This window comes from Macaca nemestrina, chromosome 7 (assembly GCF_043159975.1).
Source record: "Macaca nemestrina isolate mMacNem1 chromosome 7, mMacNem.hap1, whole genome shotgun sequence".
NCBI lineage: Eukaryota > Metazoa > Chordata > Mammalia > Primates > Cercopithecidae > Macaca > Macaca nemestrina.
The window spans coordinates 178,785,526-178,811,251 of record NC_092131.1 but is presented as its reverse complement, the minus strand read 5'-3'; positions in this window follow the sequence as shown (position 1 = coordinate 178,811,251).

Below are 25,726 nucleotides of genomic sequence, written 5' to 3'. Positions count from 1 at the left end.
CAAAGTGATATTTGGAAGCCCGTGGAGGGCTATGGGGAAAAAGAAAATATCCTGAGATAAAAAATGGAAAGAAGCTTTCTGAGGAATTGGTTTGTGTTCTCTCAGTTCATCTCACAGAGTTACAGCTTTCCCCTCAAGAAGCCGTTCGGTAAGACTGTTCTTGTGGAATTTGCAAAGTGATATTTGAAAGCCCATAGAGGGCTATGGTTAAAAAGAAAATATCCTGGGATGAAAACTGGAAAGAATCTTTATGAGAAAATGCTTTGTGATTTGTGACTTCCACTCACTGAATTACAGCTGTATTTCCTGGAGCTGTTTGCTAGTTTTATTTCTGTGGAATGAGAGAACTGATATTTCAGATCCCTTGGAAGACTATAGAGCCAGTGGAAATATCCTCTGATAGAAATGAGAAAGAAGCTTTCTGAGAAACTTCTTTGTGATCTGTGAATTCACCTCACAGAGTTACAGCTTTCCCCTCAAGAAGCCGTTCGCTAAGACTGTTCTTGTGGAATTTGAAAATCGATATTTGGAAGCCCATAAAGGGCTATGATGAAAAAGAAAATATCCTGAGATAAAAACTGGAAAGCAGCTTTCTGAGAAACTGCTTTGTGATGAGTGACTTCCACTCACTGGGTTACAGCTGTATTTCTTGGAGCTGTTTGCTAGTCTTACATCTTTGGAACATGAGAACTGATATTTGGGATCCCTTGGAAGACTATAGGGCCGATGGAAATATACTCCGATAGAAATGAGAAAGAAGCTTTCTGAGAAACTTCTTTGTGATCTGTGAATTCATCTCACAGAGTTACAGCTCTCCCCTCAAGAAGCCTTTCGCTAAGACTTTTCTTGTTGAGTTTGCAAAGTGATATTTGGAAGCCCATGATGGGCTATGGGGAAGAAGAAAATATACTCAGATAAAAACTGGAATGAAGCTTTCTGAGAAACTGCTTTGTGATGTGTGACTTCCACTCCCTGAGTTACAGCTGTATTTCGTGGAGCTTTTTGCTGGTCTTATTTCTGTGGAATCTGAGAACTGATATTTCGGATCCCTTGGAAGACTATAGGGCCAATGGAAATATCCTCAGATAGAAATGAGGAAGAAGGTTTCTGAGGAACTTCTTTGTGATCTGTGAATTCATCTCACAGAGTTACAGCTTTCCCCTCAAGAAGCCGTTCGCTAAGACTGTTCTTGTGGAATTTGTAAGGTGATATTTGTAAGCCGTTAGAGGGCTATGGGGAAAAAGAAAATATATTGGGATAAAAACTGGAAGGAAGCTTTCTGAGAAACTGCTTATGTGTTCTCTGAATTCATCTCCCAGAGTTACAGCTTTCCCCTCTAGAAGCCGTTCGTGAATACTGTTCTTGTGGAATTTGCAAAGTGATGTTTAGAAGCCCATAGAGGTCAATGGTGAAAAAGAAAATATCCTGAGATAAAAACTGGAAAGAAGCTTTCTGAGAAACTGCTTTGTGTTGTGTGACTTCCACTCACTGAGTTACAGCTGTATTTCCTGGAGCTGTTTCCTTTTCTTATTTCCGTGGAATCTGAGAACTGATAATTCGGATCCCTTGGAAGACGATAGGGCCAATGGAAATATCCTCCGATAGAAAAGAGAAAGAAGATTTCTGAGGAACTTCTTTGTGATCTGTGAATTCATCTCACAGAGTGACAGCTTTTCCCTCAAGAAGCTTTTCGCTAAGACTGTTTTTGTTGAATTTGCAAAGTGATATTTGGAAGCCAATGGAGGGCTATGGGGAAAAAGAAAATATCCTCAGATATATACTGGATAGAAGCTTTCTGAGAAACTGGTTTATGATCTCTCAGTTCATCTCACAGAGTTACAGCTTTCCCCTCAAGAAGCCGTTCGCTAAGACTGTTCTTTTATAATTTGCAAAGCGATATTTGGATGCCCATAGAGGGCTACGGGGAAAAAGAAAATATCCTGAGATAAAAAGTGGAAACAACCTTTCTGAGAAACTGCTTTGTGATGTGTGACTTTCACTCACTGAGTTACAACTGTATTTCGTGGATCTGTTTGCTAGTCTTATTTCTGTGGAATCTGAGATCTGATAATTCGGATCCCTTTAAGACTATAGGGGCAATTTAAATATCCTCCAATAGAAATGAGAAAGAAGATTTGTGAGGAACTTCTTTGTGAGCTTTGAATTCGTCTCACAGAGTTACAGCTTTCCCCTCAAGAAGCCTTTCGCTAAATCTGTTCTTGTGGAATTTGCAAAGTGATATTTGGAAGCCCTTAGAGGGCTATGGGGAAAAAGAAAATATCCTGAGATAAAAACTGGAAAGAAACTTTCTGAGAAACTGCTTTGTGTTCTCCGAATTCATCTTCAGAGTTACAGCTTTCCCCTCAAGAAGCTGTTCGCTAAGACTGTTCTTGTGGAATTTGCAAAGTGATATTTCGAAGCCCATAGAGGGCTATGGGGAAAAAGAAAATATCCTGAGATAAACACTGGAAAGAAGCTTTCTGAGAAACTGCATTGGCATGTGTGACTTCCACTCACTGAGGTATAGCTGTATTTCGTGAAGCTGTTGGTTAGTTTTATTTCTGTGGAATCTGAGAACTGATATTTCGGATATCTTGGAAGACTATAGGGCCAAAGGAAATATCCTCTGAAAGAAGTGAGAAAGAAGCTTTCTGAGAAACATGCTTGTGAACTGTGAATTCGTCTCATATTTTTACAGCTTTCCCCTCAAGAAGCCTTTAGCTAAGACTGTTCTTGTGGAATTTGCAAGTGATATTTGGAAGTCCACGGAGGGCTATGGGGAAAAAGAAAATATCCGCAGATAAAAACTGGAAGCTTTCTGAGAAACTGCTTTGTGTTCTCTGAATTCATCTCCAGAGTTACAGCTTTCCCCTCAAGAACCCGTTCGCTAAGACAGTTCTTGTGGAATTTGGAAAGTGATATTTGGTGCCCATAGAGAGCTATGTTGATAAACAAAATATACTGAGATAAAAACTGGAAAGTAGCTTTCTGAAAAACTGCTTTGTGATGTGTGACTTCCACTCCCTGAGTTACAGCTGTATTTCGTGGAGCTGTTTGTTAGTCTTATTTCTGTGGAATCTGAGAACTGATATCTCGGATCCCTTGGAAGACTACAGGGCCAATGGAAATATCCTCCGATAGAAATGAGAGGGAAGCTTTCTGAGAAACTTCTTCGTGATCTGTGAATTCATCTCACAGAGTTATGGCTTTCCCGTCCAAAATCCTTTCCCCAAGACTGTTCTTGTTGAATTTCCAAAGTGATATTTGGAAGCCCATGGAGGGCTATGGGGAAAAAGGAAATATCCGCAGATAAAAACTGGAAGGAAGCTTTGTGAGAAACTGCTTTGTGTCCTGTGAATTCATCTCACCGAGTTACAGCTTTCCCCTCCGGAAGCCGTTCGCTAAGTGTGTTCTTGTGGAATTTGCAAAGTGATATTTAGAAGCCCATAGAGGGCAATGTTGGAAAAAAAAATATCCTGAGATAAAAACCGGAAAGCGGCTTTCTGAGAAACTGCTTTGTGATGTGTGACTTCCACCCACTGAGTTACAGCTGTATTTCATGGAGCTGCTTGCTAGTCTTATTTCTGTGGAATGTGAGAACTGATATTTCGGATCGCTTGGATGACTAAAGGGCCAATGGAAATATCGTCCAATAGAAAGGACAAAGAAGCTTTCTGAGAAACTTCTTTGTGATCTGTGAATTCATTTCAAACAGTTACAGTTTTACCCTCAAGAAGCCTTTCGCTAAGACAGTTCTTGTGGAATATGCAAAGTGATATTTGGAAGCCCGTGGAGGGCTATGGGGAAAAAGAAAATATCCTGAGATAAAAAATGGAAAGAAGCTTTCTGAGGAATTGGTTTGTGTTCTCTCAGTTCATCTCACAGAGTTACAGCTTTCCCCTCAAGAAGCCGTTCGGTAAGACTGTTCTTGTGGAATTTGCAAAGTGATATTTGAAAGCCCATAGAGGGCTATGGTTAAAAAGAAAATATCCTGGGATGAAAACTGGAAAGAATCTTTATGAGAAAATGCTTTGTGATTTGTGACTTCCACTCACTGAATTACAGCTGTATTTCCTGGAGCTGTTTGCTAGTTTTATTTCTGTGGAATGAGAGAACTGATATTTCAGATCCCTTGGAAGACTATAGAGCCAGTGGAAATATCCTCTGATAGAAATGAGAAAGAAGCTTTCTGAGAAACTTCTTTGTGATCTGTGAATTCACCTCACAGAGTTACAGCTTTCCCCTCAAGAAGCCGTTCGCTAAGACTGTTCTTGTGGAATTTGAAAATCGATATTTGGAAGCCCATAAAGGGCTATGATGAAAAAGAAAATATCCTGAGATAAAAACTGGAAAGCAGCTTTCTGAGAAACTGCTTTGTGATGAGTGACTTCCACTCACTGGGTTACAGCTGTATTTCTTGGAGCTGTTTGCTAGTCTTACATCTTTGGAACATGAGAACTGATATTTGGGATCCCTTGGAAGACTATAGGGCCGATGGAAATATACTCCGATAGAAATGAGAAAGAAGCTTTCTGAGAAACTTCTTTGTGATCTGTGAATTCATCTCACAGAGTTACAGCTCTCCCCTCAAGAAGCCTTTCGCTAAGACTTTTCTTGTTGAGTTTGCAAAGTGATATTTGGAAGCCCATGATGGGCTATGGGGAAGAAGAAAATATACTCAGATAAAAACTGGAATGAAGCTTTCTGAGAAACTGCTTTGTGATGTGTGACTTCCACTCCCTGAGTTACAGCTGTATTTCGTGGAGCTTTTTGCTGGTCTTATTTCTGTGGAATCTGAGAACTGATATTTCGGATCCCTTGGAAGACTATAGGGCCAATGGAAATATCCTCAGATAGAAATGAGGAAGAAGGTTTCTGAGGAACTTCTTTGTGATCTGTGAATTCATCTCACAGAGTTACAGCTTTCCCCTCAAGAAGCCGTTCGCTAAGACTGTTCTTGTGGAATTTGTAAGGTGATATTTGTAAGCCGTTAGAGGGCTATGGGGAAAAAGAAAATATATTGGGATAAAAACTGGAAGGAAGCTTTCTGAGAAACTGCTTATGTGTTCTCTGAATTCATCTCCCAGAGTTACAGCTTTCCCCTCTAGAAGCCGTTCGTGAATACTGTTCTTGTGGAATTTGCAAAGTGATGTTTAGAAGCCCATAGAGGTCAATGGTGAAAAAGAAAATATCCTGAGATAAAAACTGGAAAGAAGCTTTCTGAGAAACTGCTTTGTGTTGTGTGACTTCCACTCACTGAGTTACAGCTGTATTTCCTGGAGCTGTTTCCTTTTCTTATTTCCGTGGAATCTGAGAACTGATAATTCGGATCCCTTGGAAGACGACAGGGCCAATGGAAATATCCTCCGATAGAAAAGAGAAAGAAGATTTCTGAGGAACTTCTTTGTGATCTGTGAATTCATCTCACAGAGTGACAGCTTTTCCCTCAAGAAGCTTTTCGCTAAGACTGTTTTTGTTGAATTTGCAAAGTGATATTTGGAAGCCAATGGAGGGCTATGGGGAAAAAGAAAATATCCTCAGATATATACTGGATAGAAGCTTTCTGAGAAACTGGTTTATGATCTCTCAGTTCATCTCACAGAGTTACAGCTTTCCCCTCAAGAAGCCGTTCGCTAAGACTGTTCTTTTATAATTTGCAAAGCGATATTTGGATGCCCATAGAGGGCTACGGGGAAAAAGAAAATATCCTGAGATAAAAAGTGGAAACAACCTTTCTGAGAAACTGCTTTGTGATGTGTGACTTTCACTCACTGAGTTACAACTGTATTTCGTGGATCTGTTTGCTAGTCTTATTTCTGTGGAATCTGAGATCTGATAATTCGGATCCCTTTAAGACTATAGGGGCAATTTAAATATCCTCCAATAGAAATGAGAAAGAAGATTTGTGAGGAACTTCTTTGTGAGCTTTGAATTCGTCTCACAGAGTTACAGCTTTCCCCTCAAGAAGCCTTTCGCTAAATCTGTTCTTGTGGAATTTGCAAAATGATATTTGGAAGCCCTTAGAGGGCTATGGGGAAAAAGAAAATATCCTGAGATAAAAACTGGAAAGAAACTTTCTGAGAAACTGCTTTGTGTTCTCCGAATTCATCTTCAGAGTTACAGCTTTCCCCTCAAGAAGCTGTTCGCTAAGACTGTTCTTGTGGAATTTGCAAAGTGATATTTCGAAGCCCATAGAGGGCTATGGGGAAAAAGAAAATATCCTGAGATAAACACTGGAAAGAAGCTTTCTGAGAAACTGCATTGGCATGTGTGACTTCCACTCACTGAGGTATAGCTGTATTTCGTGAAGCTGTTGGTTAGTTTTATTTCTGTGGAATCTGAGAACTGATATTTCGGATATCTTGGAAGACTATAGGGCCAAAGGAAATATCCTCTGAAAGAAGTGAGAAAGAAGCTTTCTGAGAAACATGCTTGTGAACTGTGAATTCGTCTCATATTTTTACAGCTTTCCCCTCAAGAAGCCTTTAGCTAAGACTGTTCTTGTGGAATTTGCAAGTGATATTTGGAAGTCCACGGAGGGCTATGGGGAAAAAGAAAATATCCGCAGATAAAAACTGGAAGCTTTCTGAGAAACTGCTTTGTGTTCTCTGAATTCATCTCCAGAGTTACAGCTTTCCCCTCAAGAACCCGTTCGCTAAGACAGTTCTTGTGGAATTTGGAAAGTGATATTTGGTGCCCATAGAGAGCTATGTTGATAAACAAAATATACTGAGATAAAAACTGGAAAGTAGCTTTCTGAAAAACTGCTTTGTGATGTGTGACTTCCACTCCCTGAGTTACAGCTGTATTTCGTGGAGCTGTTTGTTAGTCTTATTTCTGTGGAATCTGAGAACTGATATCTCGGATCCCTTGGAAGACTACAGGGTCAATGGAAATATCCTCCGATAGAAATGAGAGGGAAGCTTTCTGAGAAACTTCTTCGTGATCTGTGAATTCATCTCACAGAGTTATGGCTTTCCCGTCCAAAATCCTTTCCCCAAGACTGTTCTTGTTGAATTTCCAAAGTGATATTTGGAAGCCCATGGAGGGCTATGGGGAAAAAGGAAATATCCGCAGATAAAAACTGGAAGGAAGCTTTGTGAGAAACTGCTTTGTGTCCTGTGAATTCATCTCACCGAGTTACAGCTTTCCCCTCCGGAAGCCGTTCGCTAAGTGTGTTCTTGTGGAATTTGCAAAGTGATATTTAGAAGCCCATAGAGGGCAATGTTGGAAAAAAAAATATCCTGAGATAAAAACCGGAAAGCGGCTTTCTGAGAAACTGCTTTGTGATGTGTGACTTCCACCCACTGAGTTACAGCTGTATTTCATGGAGCTGCTTGCTAGTCTTATTTCTGTGGAATGTGAGAACTGATATTTCGGATCGCTTGGATGACTAAAGGGCCAATGGAAATATCGTCCAATAGAAAGGACAAAGAAGCTTTCTGAGAAACTTCTTTGTGATCTGTGAATTCATTTCAAACAGTTACAGTTTTACCCTCAAGAAGCCTTTCGCTAAGACAGTTCTTGTGGAATATGCAAAGTGATATTTGGAAGCCCGTGGAGGGCTATGGGGAAAAAGAAAATATCCTGAGATAAAAAATGGAAAGAAGCTTTCTGAGGAATTGGTTTGTGTTCTCTCAGTTCATCTCACAGAGTTACAGCTTTCCCCTCAAGAAGCCGTTCGGTAAGACTGTTCTTGTGGAATTTGCAAAGTGATATTTGAAAGCCCATAGAGGGCTATGGTTAAAAAGAAAATATCCTGGGATGAAAACTGGAAAGAATCTTTATGAGAAAATGCTTTGTGATTTGTGACTTCCACTCACTGAATTACAGCTGTATTTCCTGGAGCTGTTTGCTAGTTTTATTTCTGTGGAATGAGAGAACTGATATTTCAGATCCCTTGGAAGACTATAGAGCCAGTGGAAATATCCTCTGATAGAAATGAGAAAGAAGCTTTCTGAGAAACTTCTTTGTGATCTGTGAATTCACCTCACAGAGTTACAGCTTTCCCCTCAAGAAGCCGTTCGCTAAGACTGTTCTTGTGGAATTTGAAAATCGATATTTGGAAGCCCATAAAGGGCTATGATGAAAAAGAAAATATCCTGAGATAAAAACTGGAAAGCAGCTTTCTGAGAAACTGCTTTGTGATGAGTGACTTCCACTCACTGGGTTACAGCTGTATTTCTTGGAGCTGTTTGCTAGTCTTACATCTTTGGAACATGAGAACTGATATTTGGGATCCCTTGGAAGACTATAGGGCCGATGGAAATATACTCCGATAGAAATGAGAAAGAAGCTTTCTGAGAAACTTCTTTGTGATCTGTGAATTCATCTCACAGAGTTACAGCTCTCCCCTCAAGAAGCCTTTCGCTAAGACTTTTCTTGTTGAGTTTGCAAAGTGATATTTGGAAGCCCATGATGGGCTATGGGGAAGAAGAAAATATACTCAGATAAAAACTGGAATGAAGCTTTCTGAGAAACTGCTTTGTGATGTGTGACTTCCACTCCCTGAGTTACAGCTGTATTTCGTGGAGCTTTTTGCTGGTCTTATTTCTGTGGAATCTGAGAACTGATATTTCGGATCCCTTGGAAGACTATAGGGCCAATGGAAATATCCTCAGATAGAAATGAGGAAGAAGGTTTCTGAGGAACTTCTTTGTGATCTGTGAATTCATCTCACAGAGTTACAGCTTTCCCCTCAAGAAGCCGTTCGCTAAGACTGTTCTTGTGGAATTTGTAAGGTGATATTTGTAAGCCGTTAGAGGGCTATGGGGAAAAAGAAAATATATTGGGATAAAAACTGGAAGGAAGCTTTCTGAGAAACTGCTTATGTGTTCTCTGAATTCATCTCCCAGAGTTACAGCTTTCCCCTCTAGAAGCCGTTCGTGAATACTGTTCTTGTGGAATTTGCAAAGTGATGTTTAGAAGCCCATAGAGGTCAATGGTGAAAAAGAAAATATCCTGAGATAAAAACTGGAAAGAAGCTTTCTGAGAAACTGCTTTGTGTTGTGTGACTTCCACTCACTGAGTTACAGCTGTATTTCCTGGAGCTGTTTCCTTTTCTTATTTCCGTGGAATCTGAGAACTGATAATTCGGATCCCTTGGAAGACGATAGGGCCAATGGAAATATCCTCCGATAGAAAAGAGAAAGAAGATTTCTGAGGAACTTCTTTGTGATCTGTGAATTCATCTCACAGAGTGACAGCTTTTCCCTCAAGAAGCTTTTCGCTAAGACTGTTTTTGTTGAATTTGCAAAGTGATATTTGGAAGCCAATGGAGGGCTATGGGGAAAAAGAAAATATCCTCAGATATATACTGGATAGAAGCTTTCTGAGAAACTGGTTTATGATCTCTCAGTTCATCTCACAGAGTTACAGCTTTCCCCTCAAGAAGCCGTTCGCTAAGACTGTTCTTTTATAATTTGCAAAGCGATATTTGGATGCCCATAGAGGGCTACGGGGAAAAAGAAAATATCCTGAGATAAAAAGTGGAAACAACCTTTCTGAGAAACTGCTTTGTGATGTGTGACTTTCACTCACTGAGTTACAACTGTATTTCGTGGATCTGTTTGCTAGTCTTATTTCTGTGGAATCTGAGATCTGATAATTCGGATCCCTTTAAGACTATAGGGGCAATTTAAATATCCTCCAATAGAAATGAGAAAGAAGATTTGTGAGGAACTTCTTTGTGAGCTTTGAATTCGTCTCACAGAGTTACAGCTTTCCCCTCAAGAAGCCTTTCGCTAAATCTGTTCTTGTGGAATTTGCAAAATGATATTTGGAAGCCCTTAGAGGGCTATGGGGAAAAAGAAAATATCCTGAGATAAAAACTGGAAAGAAACTTTCTGAGAAACTGCTTTGTGTTCTCCGAATTCATCTTCAGAGTTACAGCTTTCCCCTCAAGAAGCTGTTCGCTAAGACTGTTCTTGTGGAATTTGCAAAGTGATATTTCGAAGCCCATAGAGGGCTATGGGGAAAAAGAAAATATCCTGAGATAAACACTGGAAAGAAGCTTTCTGAGAAACTGCATTGGCATGTGTGACTTCCACTCACTGAGGTATAGCTGTATTTCGTGAAGCTGTTGGTTAGTTTTATTTCTGTGGAATCTGAGAACTGATATTTCGGATATCTTGGAAGACTATAGGGCCAAAGGAAATATCCTCTGAAAGAAGTGAGAAAGAAGCTTTCTGAGAAACATGCTTGTGAACTGTGAATTCGTCTCATATTTTTACAGCTTTCCCCTCAAGAAGCCTTTAGCTAAGACTGTTCTTGTGGAATTTGCAAGTGATATTTGGAAGTCCACGGAGGGCTATGGGGAAAAAGAAAATATCCGCAGATAAAAACTGGAAGCTTTCTGAGAAACTGCTTTGTGTTCTCTGAATTCATCTCCAGAGTTACAGCTTTCCCCTCAAGAACCCGTTCGCTAAGACAGTTCTTGTGGAATTTGGAAAGTGATATTTGGTGCCCATAGAGAGCTATGTTGATAAACAAAATATACTGAGATAAAAACTGGAAAGTAGCTTTCTGAAAAACTGCTTTGTGATGTGTGACTTCCACTCCCTGAGTTACAGCTGTATTTCGTGGAGCTGTTTGTTAGTCTTATTTCTGTGGAATCTGAGAACTGATATCTCGGATCCCTTGGAAGACTACAGGGCCAATGGAAATATCCTCCGATAGAAATGAGAGGGAAGCTTTCTGAGAAACTTCTTCGTGATCTGTGAATTCATCTCACAGAGTTATGGCTTTCCCGTCCAAAATCCTTTCCCCAAGACTGTTCTTGTTGAATTTCCAAAGTGATATTTGGAAGCCCATGGAGGGCTATGGGGAAAAAGGAAATATCCGCAGATAAAAACTGGAAGGAAGCTTTGTGAGAAACTGCTTTGTGTCCTGTGAATTCATCTCACCGAGTTACAGCTTTCCCCTCCGGAAGCCGTTCGCTAAGTGTGTTCTTGTGGAATTTGCAAAGTGATATTTAGAAGCCCATAGAGGGCAATGTTGGAAAAAAAAATATCCTGAGATAAAAACCGGAAAGCGGCTTTCTGAGAAACTGCTTTGTGATGTGTGACTTCCACCCACTGAGTTACAGCTGTATTTCATGGAGCTGCTTGCTAGTCTTATTTCTGTGGAATGTGAGAACTGATATTTCGGATCGCTTGGATGACTAAAGGGCCAATGGAAATATCGTCCAATAGAAAGGACAAAGAAGCTTTCTGAGAAACTTCTTTGTGATCTGTGAATTCATTTCAAACAGTTACAGTTTTACCCTCAAGAAGCCTTTCGCTAAGACAGTTCTTGTGGAATATGCAAAGTGATATTTGGAAGCCCGTGGAGGGCTATGGGGAAAAAGAAAATATCCTGAGATAAAAAATGGAAAGAAGCTTTCTGAGGAATTGGTTTGTGTTCTCTCAGTTCATCTCACAGAGTTACAGCTTTCCCCTCAAGAAGCCGTTCGGTAAGACTGTTCTTGTGGAATTTGCAAAGTGATATTTGAAAGCCCATAGAGGGCTATGGTTAAAAAGAAAATATCCTGGGATGAAAACTGGAAAGAATCTTTATGAGAAAATGCTTTGTGATTTGTGACTTCCACTCACTGAATTACAGCTGTATTTCCTGGAGCTGTTTGCTAGTTTTATTTCTGTGGAATGAGAGAACTGATATTTCAGATCCCTTGGAAGACTATAGAGCCAGTGGAAATATCCTCTGATAGAAATGAGAAAGAAGCTTTCTGAGAAACTTCTTTGTGATCTGTGAATTCACCTCACAGAGTTACAGCTTTCCCCTCAAGAAGCCGTTCGCTAAGACTGTTCTTGTGGAATTTGAAAATCGATATTTGGAAGCCCATAAAGGGCTATGATGAAAAAGAAAATATCCTGAGATAAAAACTGGAAAGCAGCTTTCTGAGAAACTGCTTTGTGATGAGTGACTTCCACTCACTGGGTTACAGCTGTATTTCTTGGAGCTGTTTGCTAGTCTTACATCTTTGGAACATGAGAACTGATATTTGGGATCCCTTGGAAGACTATAGGGCCGATGGAAATATACTCCGATAGAAATGAGAAAGAAGCTTTCTGAGAAACTTCTTTGTGATCTGTGAATTCATCTCACAGAGTTACAGCTCTCCCCTCAAGAAGCCTTTCGCTAAGACTTTTCTTGTTGAGTTTGCAAAGTGATATTTGGAAGCCCATGATGGGCTATGGGGAAGAAGAAAATATACTCAGATAAAAACTGGAATGAAGCTTTCTGAGAAACTGCTTTGTGATGTGTGACTTCCACTCCCTGAGTTACAGCTGTATTTCGTGGAGCTTTTTGCTGGTCTTATTTCTGTGGAATCTGAGAACTGATATTTCGGATCCCTTGGAAGACTATAGGGCCAATGGAAATATCCTCAGATAGAAATGAGGAAGAAGGTTTCTGAGGAACTTCTTTGTGATCTGTGAATTCATCTCACAGAGTTACAGCTTTCCCCTCAAGAAGCCGTTCGCTAAGACTGTTCTTGTGGAATTTGTAAGGTGATATTTGTAAGCCGTTAGAGGGCTATGGGGAAAAAGAAAATATATTGGGATAAAAACTGGAAGGAAGCTTTCTGAGAAACTGCTTATGTGTTCTCTGAATTCATCTCCCAGAGTTACAGCTTTCCCCTCTAGAAGCCGTTCGTGAATACTGTTCTTGTGGAATTTGCAAAGTGATGTTTAGAAGCCCATAGAGGTCAATGGTGAAAAAGAAAATATCCTGAGATAAAAACTGGAAAGAAGCTTTCTGAGAAACTGCTTTGTGTTGTGTGACTTCCACTCACTGAGTTACAGCTGTATTTCCTGGAGCTGTTTCCTTTTCTTATTTCCGTGGAATCTGAGAACTGATAATTCGGATCCCTTGGAAGACGATAGGGCCAATGGAAATATCCTCCGATAGAAAAGAGAAAGAAGATTTCTGAGGAACTTCTTTGTGATCTGTGAATTCATCTCACAGAGTGACAGCTTTTCCCTCAAGAAGCTTTTCGCTAAGACTGTTTTTGTTGAATTTGCAAAGTGATATTTGGAAGCCAATGGAGGGCTATGGGGAAAAAGAAAATATCCTCAGATATATACTGGATAGAAGCTTTCTGAGAAACTGGTTTATGATCTCTCAGTTCATCTCACAGAGTTACAGCTTTCCCCTCAAGAAGCCGTTCGCTAAGACTGTTCTTTTATAATTTGCAAAGCGATATTTGGATGCCCATAGAGGGCTACGGGGAAAAAGAAAATATCCTGAGATAAAAAGTGGAAACAACCTTTCTGAGAAACTGCTTTGTGATGTGTGACTTTCACTCACTGAGTTACAACTGTATTTCGTGGATCTGTTTGCTAGTCTTATTTCTGTGGAATCTGAGATCTGATAATTCGGATCCCTTTAAGACTATAGGGGCAATTTAAATATCCTCCAATAGAAATGAGAAAGAAGATTTGTGAGGAACTTCTTTGTGAGCTTTGAATTCGTCTCACAGAGTTACAGCTTTCCCCTCAAGAAGCCTTTCGCTAAATCTGTTCTTGTGGAATTTGCAAAATGATATTTGGAAGCCCTTAGAGGGCTATGGGGAAAAAGAAAATATCCTGAGATAAAAACTGGAAAGAAACTTTCTGAGAAACTGCTTTGTGTTCTCCGAATTCATCTTCAGAGTTACAGCTTTCCCCTCAAGAAGCTGTTCGCTAAGACTGTTCTTGTGGAATTTGCAAAGTGATATTTCGAAGCCCATAGAGGGCTATGGGGAAAAAGAAAATATCCTGAGATAAACACTGGAAAGAAGCTTTCTGAGAAACTGCATTGGCATGTGTGACTTCCACTCACTGAGGTATAGCTGTATTTCGTGAAGCTGTTGGTTAGTTTTATTTCTGTGGAATCTGAGAACTGATATTTCGGATATCTTGGAAGACTATAGGGCCAAAGGAAATATCCTCTGAAAGAAGTGAGAAAGAAGCTTTCTGAGAAACATGCTTGTGAACTGTGAATTCGTCTCATATTTTTACAGCTTTCCCCTCAAGAAGCCTTTAGCTAAGACTGTTCTTGTGGAATTTGCAAGTGATATTTGGAAGTCCACGGAGGGCTATGGGGAAAAAGAAAATATCCGCAGATAAAAACTGGAAGCTTTCTGAGAAACTGCTTTGTGTTCTCTGAATTCATCTCCAGAGTTACAGCTTTCCCCTCAAGAACCCGTTCGCTAAGACAGTTCTTGTGGAATTTGGAAAGTGATATTTGGTGCCCATAGAGAGCTATGTTGATAAACAAAATATACTGAGATAAAAACTGGAAAGTAGCTTTCTGAAAAACTGCTTTGTGATGTGTGACTTCCACTCCCTGAGTTACAGCTGTATTTCGTGGAGCTGTTTGTTAGTCTTATTTCTGTGGAATCTGAGAACTGATATCTCGGATCCCTTGGAAGACTACAGGGCCAATGGAAATATCCTCCGATAGAAATGAGAGGGAAGCTTTCTGAGAAACTTCTTCGTGATCTGTGAATTCATCTCACAGAGTTATGGCTTTCCCGTCCAAAATCCTTTCCCCAAGACTGTTCTTGTTGAATTTCCAAAGTGATATTTGGAAGCCCATGGAGGGCTATGGGGAAAAAGGAAATATCCGCAGATAAAAACTGGAAGGAAGCTTTGTGAGAAACTGCTTTGTGTCCTGTGAATTCATCTCACCGAGTTACAGCTTTCCCCTCCGGAAGCCGTTCGCTAAGTGTGTTCTTGTGGAATTTGCAAAGTGATATTTAGAAGCCCATAGAGGGCAATGTTGGAAAAAAAAATATCCTGAGATAAAAACCGGAAAGCGGCTTTCTGAGAAACTGCTTTGTGATGTGTGACTTCCACCCACTGAGTTACAGCTGTATTTCATGGAGCTGCTTGCTAGTCTTATTTCTGTGGAATGTGAGAACTGATATTTCGGATCGCTTGGATGACTAAAGGGCCAATGGAAATATCGTCCAATAGAAAGGACAAAGAAGCTTTCTGAGAAACTTCTTTGTGATCTGTGAATTCATTTCAAACAGTTACAGTTTTACCCTCAAGAAGCCTTTCGCTAAGACAGTTCTTGTGGAATATGCAAAGTGATATTTGGAAGCCCGTGGAGGGCTATGGGGAAAAAGAAAATATCCTGAGATAAAAAATGGAAAGAAGCTTTCTGAGGAATTGGTTTGTGTTCTCTCAGTTCATCTCACAGAGTTACAGCTTTCCCCTCAAGAAGCCGTTCGGTAAGACTGTTCTTGTGGAATTTGCAAAGTGATATTTGAAAGCCCATAGAGGGCTATGGTTAAAAAGAAAATATCCTGGGATGAAAACTGGAAAGAATCTTTATGAGAAAATGCTTTGTGATTTGTGACTTCCACTCACTGAATTACAGCTGTATTTCCTGGAGCTGTTTGCTAGTTTTATTTCTGTGGAATGAGAGAACTGATATTTCAGATCCCTTGGAAGACTATAGAGCCAGTGGAAATATCCTCTGATAGAAATGAGAAAGAAGCTTTCTGAGAAACTTCTTTGTGATCTGTGAATTCACCTCACAGAGTTACAGCTTTCCCCTCAAGAAGCCGTTCGCTAAGACTGTTCTTGTGGAATTTGAAAATCGATATTTGGAAGCCCATAAAGGGCTATGATGAAAAAGAAAATATCCTGAGATAAAAACTGGAAAGCAGCTTTCTGAGAAACTGCTTTGTGATGAGTGACTTCCACTCACTGGGTTACAGCTGTATTTCTTGGAGCTGTTTGCTAGTCTTACATCTTTGGAACATGAGAACTGATATTTGGGATCCCTTGGAAGACTATAGGGCCGATGGAAATATACTCCGATAGAAATGAGAAAGAAGCTTTCTGAGAAACTTCTTTGTGATCTGTGAATTCATCTCACAGAGTTACAGCTCTCCCCTCAAGAAGCCTTTCGCTAAGACTTTTCTTGTTGAGTTTGCAAAGTGATATTTGGAAGCCCATGATGGGCTATGGGGAAGAAGAAAATATACTCAGATAAAAACTGGAATGAAGCTTTCTGAGAAACTGCTTTGTGATGTGTGACTTCCACTCCCTGAGTTACAGCTGTATTTCGTGGAGCTTTTTGCTGGTCTTATTTCTGTGGAATCTGAGAACTGATATTTCGGATCCCTTGGAAGACTATAGGGCCAATGGAAATATCCTCAGATAGAAATGAGGAAGAAGGTTTCTGAGGAACTTCTTTGTGATCTGTGAATTCATCTCACAGAGTTACAGCTTTCCCCTCAAGAAGCCGTTCGCTAAGACTGTTCTTGTGGAATTTGTAAGGTGATATTTGTAAGCCGTTAGAGGGCTATGGGGAAAAAGAAAATATATTGGGATAAAAACTGGAAGGAAGCTTTCTGAGAAACTGCTTATGTGTTCTCTGAATTCATCTCCCAGAGTTACAGCTTTCCCCTCTAGAAGCCGTTCGTGAATACTGTTCTTGTGGAATTTGCAAAGTGATGTTTAGAAGCCCATAGAGGTCAATGGTGAAAAAGAAAATATCCTGAGATAAAAACTGGAAAGAAGCTTTCTGAGAAACTGCTTTGTGTTGTGTGACTTCCACTCACTGAGTTACAGCTGTATTTCCTGGAGCTGTTTCCTTTTCTTATTTCCGTGGAATCTGAGAACTGATAATTCGGATCCCTTGGAAGACGATAGGGCCAATGGAAATATCCTCCGATAGAAAAGAGAAAGAAGATTTCTGAGGAACTTCTTTGTGATCTGTGAATTCATCTCACAGAGTGACAGCTTTTCCCTCAAGAAGCTTTTCGCTAAGACTGTTTTTGTTGAATTTGCAAAGTGATATTTGGAAGCCAATGGAGGGCTATGGGGAAAAAGAAAATATCCTCAGATATATACTGGATAGAAGCTTTCTGAGAAACTGGTTTATGATCTCTCAGTTCATCTCACAGAGTTACAGCTTTCCCCTCAAGAAGCCGTTCGCTAAGACTGTTCTTTTATAATTTGCAAAGCGATATTTGGATGCCCATAGAGGGCTACGGGGAAAAAGAAAATATCCTGAGATAAAAAGTGGAAACAACCTTTCTGAGAAACTGCTTTGTGATGTGTGACTTTCACTCACTGAGTTACAACTGTATTTCGTGGATCTGTTTGCTAGTCTTATTTCTGTGGAATCTGAGATCTGATAATTCGGATCCCTTTAAGACTATAGGGGCAATTTAAATATCCTCCAATAGAAATGAGAAAGAAGATTTGTGAGGAACTTCTTTGTGAGCTTTGAATTCGTCTCACAGAGTTACAGCTTTCCCCTCAAGAAGCCTTTCGCTAAATCTGTTCTTGTGGAATTTGCAAAATGATATTTGGAAGCCCTTAGAGGGCTATGGGGAAAAAGAAAATATCCTGAGATAAAAACTGGAAAGAAACTTTCTGAGAAACTGCTTTGTGTTCTCCGAATTCATCTTCAGAGTTACAGCTTTCCCCTCAAGAAGCTGTTCGCTAAGACTGTTCTTGTGGAATTTGCAAAGTGATATTTCGAAGCCCATAGAGGGCTATGGGGAAAAAGAAAATATCCTGAGATAAACACTGGAAAGAAGCTTTCTGAGAAACTGCATTGGCATGTGTGACTTCCACTCACTGAGGTATAGCTGTATTTCGTGAAGCTGTTGGTTAGTTTTATTTCTGTGGAATCTGAGAACTGATATTTCGGATATCTTGGAAGACTATAGGGCCAAAGGAAATATCCTCTGAAAGAAGTGAGAAAGAAGCTTTCTGAGAAACATGCTTGTGAACTGTGAATTCGTCTCATATTTTTACAGCTTTCCCCTCAAGAAGCCTTTAGCTAAGACTGTTCTTGTGGAATTTGCAAGTGATATTTGGAAGTCCACGGAGGGCTATGGGGAAAAAGAAAATATCCGCAGATAAAAACTGGAAGCTTTCTGAGAAACTGCTTTGTGTTCTCTGAATTCATCTCCAGAGTTACAGCTTTCCCCTCAAGAACCCGTTCGCTAAGACAGTTCTTGTGGAATTTGGAAAGTGATATTTGGTGCCCATAGAGAGCTATGTTGATAAACAAAATATACTGAGATAAAAACTGGAAAGTAGCTTTCTGAAAAACTGCTTTGTGATGTGTGACTTCCACTCCCTGAGTTACAGCTGTATTTCGTGGAGCTGTTTGTTAGTCTTATTTCTGTGGAATCTGAGAACTGATATCTCGGATCCCTTGGAAGACTACAGGGCCAATGGAAATATCCTCCGATAGAAATGAGAGGGAAGCTTTCTGAGAAACTTCTTCGTGATCTGTGAATTCATCTCACAGAGTTATGGCTTTCCCGTCCAAAATCCTTTCCCCAAGACTGTTCTTGTTGAATTTCCAAAGTGATATTTGGAAGCCCATGGAGGGCTATGGGGAAAAAGGAAATATCCGCAGATAAAAACTGGAAGGAAGCTTTGTGAGAAACTGCTTTGTGTCCTGTGAATTCATCTCACCGAGTTACAGCTTTCCCCTCCGGAAGCCGTTCGCTAAGTGTGTTCTTGTGGAATTTGCAAAGTGATATTTAGAAGCCCATAGAGGGCAATGTTGGAAAAAAAAATATCCTGAGATAAAAACCGGAAAGCGGCTTTCTGAGAAACTGCTTTGTGATGTGTGACTTCCACCCACTGAGTTACAGCTGTATTTCATGGAGCTGCTTGCTAGTCTTATTTCTGTGGAATGTGAGAACTGATATTTCGGATCGCTTGGATGACTAAAGGGCCAATGGAAATATCGTCCAATAGAAAGGACAAAGAAGCTTTCTGAGAAACTTCTTTGTGATCTGTGAATTCATTTCAAACAGTTACAGTTTTACCCTCAAGAAGCCTTTCGCTAAGACAGTTCTTGTGGAATATGCAAAGTGATATTTGGAAGCCCGTGGAGGGCTATGGGGAAAAAGAAAATATCCTGAGATAAAAAATGGAAAGAAGCTTTCTGAGGAATTGGTTTGTGTTCTCTCAGTTCATCTCACAGAGTTACAGCTTTCCCCTCAAGAAGCCGTTCGGTAAGACTGTTCTTGTGGAATTTGCAAAGTGATATTTGAAAGCCCATAGAGGGCTATGGTTAAAAAGAAAATATCCTGGGATGAAAACTGGAAAGAATCTTTATGAGAAAATGCTTTGTGATTTGTGACTTCCACTCACTGAATTACAGCTGTATTTCCTGGAGCTGTTTGCTAGTTTTATTTCTGTGGAATGAGAGAACTGATATTTCAGATCCCTTGGAAGACTATAGAGCCAGTGGAAATATCCTCTGATAGAAATGAGAAAGAAGCTTTCTGAGAAACTTCTTTGTGATCTGTGAATTCACCTCACAGAGTTACAGCTTTCCCCTCAAGAAGCCGTTCGCTAAGACTGTTCTTGTGGAATTTGAAAATCGATATTTGGAAGCCCATAAAGGGCTATGATGAAAAAGAAAATATCCTGAGATAAAAACTGGAAAGCAGCTTTCTGAGAAACTGCTTTGTGATGAGTGACTTCCACTCACTGGGTTACAGCTGTATTTCTTGGAGCTGTTTGCTAGTCTTACATCTTTGGAACATGAGAACTGATATTTGGGATCCCTTGGAAGACTATAGGGCCGATGGAAATATACTCCGATAGAAATGAGAAAGAAGCTTTCTGAGAAACTTCTTTGTGATCTGTGAATTCATCTCACAGAGTTACAGCTCTCCCCTCAAGAAGCCTTTCGCTAAGACTTTTCTTGTTGAGTTTGCAAAGTGATATTTGGAAGCCCATGATGGGCTATGGGGAAGAAGAAAATATACTCAGATAAAAACTGGAATGAAGCTTTCTGAGAAACTGCTTTGTGATGTGTGACTTCCACTCCCTGAGTTACAGCTGTATTTCGTGGAGCTTTTTGCTGGTCTTATTTCTGTGGAATCTGAGAACTGATATTTCGGATCCCTTGGAAGACTATAGGGCCAATGGAAATATCCTCAGATAGAAATGAGGAAGAAGGTTTCTGAGGAACTTCTTTGTGATCTGTGAATTCATCTCACAGAGTTACAGCTTTCCCCTCAAGAAGCCGTTCGCTAAGACTGTTCTTGTGGAATTTGTAAGGTGATATTTGTAAGCCGTTAGAGGGCTATGGGGAAAAAGAAAATATATTGGGATAAAAACTGGAAGGAAGCTTTCTGAGAAACTGCTTATGTGTTCTCTGAATTCATCTCCCAGAGTTACAGCTTTCCCCTCTAGAAGCCGTTCGTGAATACTGTTCTTGTGGAATTTGCAAAGTGATGTTTAGAAGCCCATAGAGGTCAATGGTGAAAAAGAAAATATCCTGAGATAAAAACTGGAAAGAAGCTTTCTGAGAAACTGCTTTGTGTTGTGTGACTTCCACTCACTGAGTTACAGCTGTATTTCCTGGAGCTGTTTCCTTTTCTTATTTCCGTGGAATCTGAGAACTGATAATTCGGATCCCTTGGAAGACGATAGGGCCAATGGAAATATCCTCCGATAGAAAAGAGAAAGAAGATTTCTGAGGAACTTCTTTGTGATCTGTGAATTCATCTCACAGAGTGACAGCTTTTCCCTCAAGAAGCTTTTCGCTAAGACTGTTTTTGTTGAATTTGCAAAGTGATATTTGGAAGCCAATGGAGGGCTATGGGGAAAAAGAAAATATCCTCAGATATATACTGGATAGAAGCTTTCTGAGAAACTGGTTTATGATCTCTCAGTTCATCTCACAGAGTTACAGCTTTCCCCTCAAGAAGCCGTTCGCTAAGACTGTTCTTTTATAATTTGCAAAGCGATATTTGGATGCCCATAGAGGGCTACGGGGAAAAAGAAAATATCCTGAGATAAAAAGTGGAAACAACCTTTCTGAGAAACTGCTTTGTGATGTGTGACTTTCACTCACTGAGTTACAACTGTATTTCGTGGATCTGTTTGCTAGTCTTATTTCTGTGGAATCTGAGATCTGATAATTCGGATCCCTTTAAGACTATAGGGGCAATTTAAATATCCTCCAATAGAAATGAGAAAGAAGATTTGTGAGGAACTTCTTTGTGAGCTTTGAATTCGTCTCACAGAGTTACAGCTTTCCCCTCAAGAAGCCTTTCGCTAAATCTGTTCTTGTGGAATTTGCAAAATGATATTTGGAAGCCCTTAGAGGGCTATGGGGAAAAAGAAAATATCCTGAGATAAAAACTGGAAAGAAACTTTCTGAGAAACTGCTTTGTGTTCTCCGAATTCATCTTCAGAGTTACAGCTTTCCCCTCAAGAAGCTGTTCGCTAAGACTGTTCTTGTGGAATTTGCAAAGTGATATTTCGAAGCCCATAGAGGGCTATGGGGAAAAAGAAAATATCCTGAGATAAACACTGGAAAGAAGCTTTCTGAGAAACTGCATTGGCATGTGTGACTTCCACTCACTGAGGTATAGCTGTATTTCGTGAAGCTGTTGGTTAGTTTTATTTCTGTGGAATCTGAGAACTGATATTTCGGATATCTTGGAAGACTATAGGGCCAAAGGAAATATCCTCTGAAAGAAGTGAGAAAGAAGCTTTCTGAGAAACATGCTTGTGAACTGTGAATTCGTCTCATATTTTTACAGCTTTCCCCTCAAGAAGCCTTTAGCTAAGACTGTTCTTGTGGAATTTGCAAGTGATATTTGGAAGTCCACGGAGGGCTATGGGGAAAAAGAAAATATCCGCAGATAAAAACTGGAAGCTTTCTGAGAAACTGCTTTGTGTTCTCTGAATTCATCTCCAGAGTTACAGCTTTCCCCTCAAGAACCCGTTCGCTAAGACAGTTCTTGTGGAATTTGGAAAGTGATATTTGGTGCCCATAGAGAGCTATGTTGATAAACAAAATATACTGAGATAAAAACTGGAAAGTAGCTTTCTGAAAAACTGCTTTGTGATGTGTGACTTCCACTCCCTGAGTTACAGCTGTATTTCGTGGAGCTGTTTGTTAGTCTTATTTCTGTGGAATCTGAGAACTGATATCTCGGATCCCTTGGAAGACTACAGGGCCAATGGAAATATCCTCCGATAGAAATGAGAGGGAAGCTTTCTGAGAAACTTCTTCGTGATCTGTGAATTCATCTCACAGAGTTATGGCTTTCCCGTCCAAAATCCTTTCCCCAAGACTGTTCTTGTTGAATTTCCAAAGTGATATTTGGAAGCCCATGGAGGGCTATGGGGAAAAAGGAAATATCCGCAGATAAAAACTGGAAGGAAGCTTTGTGAGAAACTGCTTTGTGTCCTGTGAATTCATCTCACCGAGTTACAGCTTTCCCCTCCGGAAGCCGTTCGCTAAGTGTGTTCTTGTGGAATTTGCAAAGTGATATTTAGAAGCCCATAGAGGGCAATGTTGGAAAAAAAAATATCCTGAGATAAAAACCGGAAAGCGGCTTTCTGAGAAACTGCTTTGTGATGTGTGACTTCCACCCACTGAGTTACAGCTGTATTTCATGGAGCTGCTTGCTAGTCTTATTTCTGTGGAATGTGAGAACTGATATTTCGGATCGCTTGGATGACTAAAGGGCCAATGGAAATATCGTCCAATAGAAAGGACAAAGAAGCTTTCTGAGAAACTTCTTTGTGATCTGTGAATTCATTTCAAACAGTTACAGTTTTACCCTCAAGAAGCCTTTCGCTAAGACAGTTCTTGTGGAATATGCAAAGTGATATTTGGAAGCCCGTGGAGGGCTATGGGGAAAAAGAAAATATCCTGAGATAAAAAATGGAAAGAAGCTTTCTGAGGAATTGGTTTGTGTTCTCTCAGTTCATCTCACAGAGTTACAGCTTTCCCCTCAAGAAGCCGTTCGGTAAGACTGTTCTTGTGGAATTTGCAAAGTGATATTTGAAAGCCCATAGAGGGCTATGGTTAAAAAGAAAATATCCTGGGATGAAAACTGGAAAGAATCTTTATGAGAAAATGCTTTGTGATTTGTGACTTCCACTCACTGAATTACAGCTGTATTTCCTGGAGCTGTTTGCTAGTTTTATTTCTGTGGAATGAGAGAACTGATATTTCAGATCCCTTGGAAGACTATAGAGCCAGTGGAAATATCCTCTGATAGAAATGAGAAAGAAGCTTTCTGAGAAACTTCTTTGTGATCTGTGAATTCACCTCACAGAGTTACAGCTTTCCCCTCAAGAAGCCGTTCGCTAAGACTGTTCTTGTGGAATTTGAAAATCGATATTTGGAAGCCCATAAAGGGCTATGATGAAAAAGAAAATATCCTGAGATAAAAACTGGAAAGCAGCTTTCTGAGAAACTGCTTTGTGATGAGTGACTTCCACTCACTGGGTTACAGCTGTATTTCTTGGAGCTGTTTGCTAGTCTTACATCTTTGGAACATGAGAACTGATATTTGGGATCCCTTGGAAGACTATAGGGCCGATGGAAATATACTCCGATAGAAATGAGAAAGAAGCTTTCTGAGAAACTTCTTTGTGATCTGTGAATTCATCTCACAGAGTTACAGCTCTCCCCTCAAGAAGCCTTTCGCTAAGACTTTTCTTGTTGAGTTTGCAAAGTGATATTTGGAAGCCCATGATGGGCTATGGGGAAGAAGAAAATATACTCAGATAAAAACTGGAATGAAGCTTTCTGAGAAACTGCTTTGTGATGTGTGACTTCCACTCCCTGAGTTACAGCTGTATTTCGTGGAGCTTTTTGCTGGTCTTATTTCTGTGGAATCTGAGAACTGATATTTCGGATCCCTTGGAAGACTATAGGGCCAATGGAAATATCCTCAGATAGAAATGAGGAAGAAGGTTTCTGAGGAACTTCTTTGTGATCTGTGAATTCATCTCACAGAGTTACAGCTTTCCCCTCAAGAAGCCGTTCGCTAAGACTGTTCTTGTGGAATTTGTAAGGTGATATTTGTAAGCCGTTAGAGGGCTATGGGGAAAAAGAAAATATATTGGGATAAAAACTGGAAGGAAGCTTTCTGAGAAACTGCTTATGTGTTCTCTGAATTCATCTCCCAGAGTTACAGCTTTCCCCTCTAGAAGCCGTTCGTGAATACTGTTCTTGTGGAATTTGCAAAGTGATGTTTAGAAGCCCATAGAGGTCAATGGTGAAAAAGAAAATATCCTGAGATAAAAACTGGAAAGAAGCTTTCTGAGAAACTGCTTTGTGTTGTGTGACTTCCACTCACTGAGTTACAGCTGTATTTCCTGGAGCTGTTTCCTTTTCTTATTTCCGTGGAATCTGAGAACTGATAATTCGGATCCCTTGGAAGACGACAGGGCCAATGGAAATATCCTCCGATAGAAAAGAGAAAGAAGATTTCTGAGGAACTTCTTTGTGATCTGTGAATTCATCTCACAGAGTGACAGCTTTTCCCTCAAGAAGCTTTTCGCTAAGACTGTTTTTGTTGAATTTGCAAAGTGATATTTGGAAGCCAATGGAGGGCTATGGGGAAAAAGAAAATATCCTCAGATATATACTGGATAGAAGCTTTCTGAGAAACTGGTTTATGATCTCTCAGTTCATCTCACAGAGTTACAGCTTTCCCCTCAAGAAGCCGTTCGCTAAGACTGTTCTTTTATAATTTGCAAAGCGATATTTGGATGCCCATAGAGGGCTACGGGGAAAAAGAAAATATCCTGAGATAAAAAGTGGAAACAACCTTTCTGAGAAACTGCTTTGTGATGTGTGACTTTCACTCACTGAGTTACAACTGTATTTCGTGGATCTGTTTGCTAGTCTTATTTCTGTGGAATCTGAGATCTGATAATTCGGATCCCTTTAAGACTATAGGGGCAATTTAAATATCCTCCAATAGAAATGAGAAAGAAGATTTGTGAGGAACTTCTTTGTGAGCTTTGAATTCGTCTCACAGAGTTACAGCTTTCCCCTCAAGAAGCCTTTCGCTAAATCTGTTCTTGTGGAATTTGCAAAATGATATTTGGAAGCCCTTAGAGGGCTATGGGGAAAAAGAAAATATCCTGAGATAAAAACTGGAAAGAAACTTTCTGAGAAACTGCTTTGTGTTCTCCGAATTCATCTTCAGAGTTACAGCTTTCCCCTCAAGAAGCTGTTCGCTAAGACTGTTCTTGTGGAATTTGCAAAGTGATATTTCGAAGCCCATAGAGGGCTATGGGGAAAAAGAAAATATCCTGAGATAAACACTGGAAAGAAGCTTTCTGAGAAACTGCATTGGCATGTGTGACTTCCACTCACTGAGGTATAGCTGTATTTCGTGAAGCTGTTGGTTAGTTTTATTTCTGTGGAATCTGAGAACTGATATTTCGGATATCTTGGAAGACTATAGGGCCAAAGGAAATATCCTCTGAAAGAAGTGAGAAAGAAGCTTTCTGAGAAACATGCTTGTGAACTGTGAATTCGTCTCATATTTTTACAGCTTTCCCCTCAAGAAGCCTTTAGCTAAGACTGTTCTTGTGGAATTTGCAAGTGATATTTGGAAGTCCACGGAGGGCTATGGGGAAAAAGAAAATATCCGCAGATAAAAACTGGAAGCTTTCTGAGAAACTGCTTTGTGTTCTCTGAATTCATCTCCAGAGTTACAGCTTTCCCCTCAAGAACCCGTTCGCTAAGACAGTTCTTGTGGAATTTGGAAAGTGATATTTGGTGCCCATAGAGAGCTATGTTGATAAACAAAATATACTGAGATAAAAACTGGAAAGTAGCTTTCTGAAAAACTGCTTTGTGATGTGTGACTTCCACTCCCTGAGTTACAGCTGTATTTCGTGGAGCTGTTTGTTAGTCTTATTTCTGTGGAATCTGAGAACTGATATCTCGGATCCCTTGGAAGACTACAGGA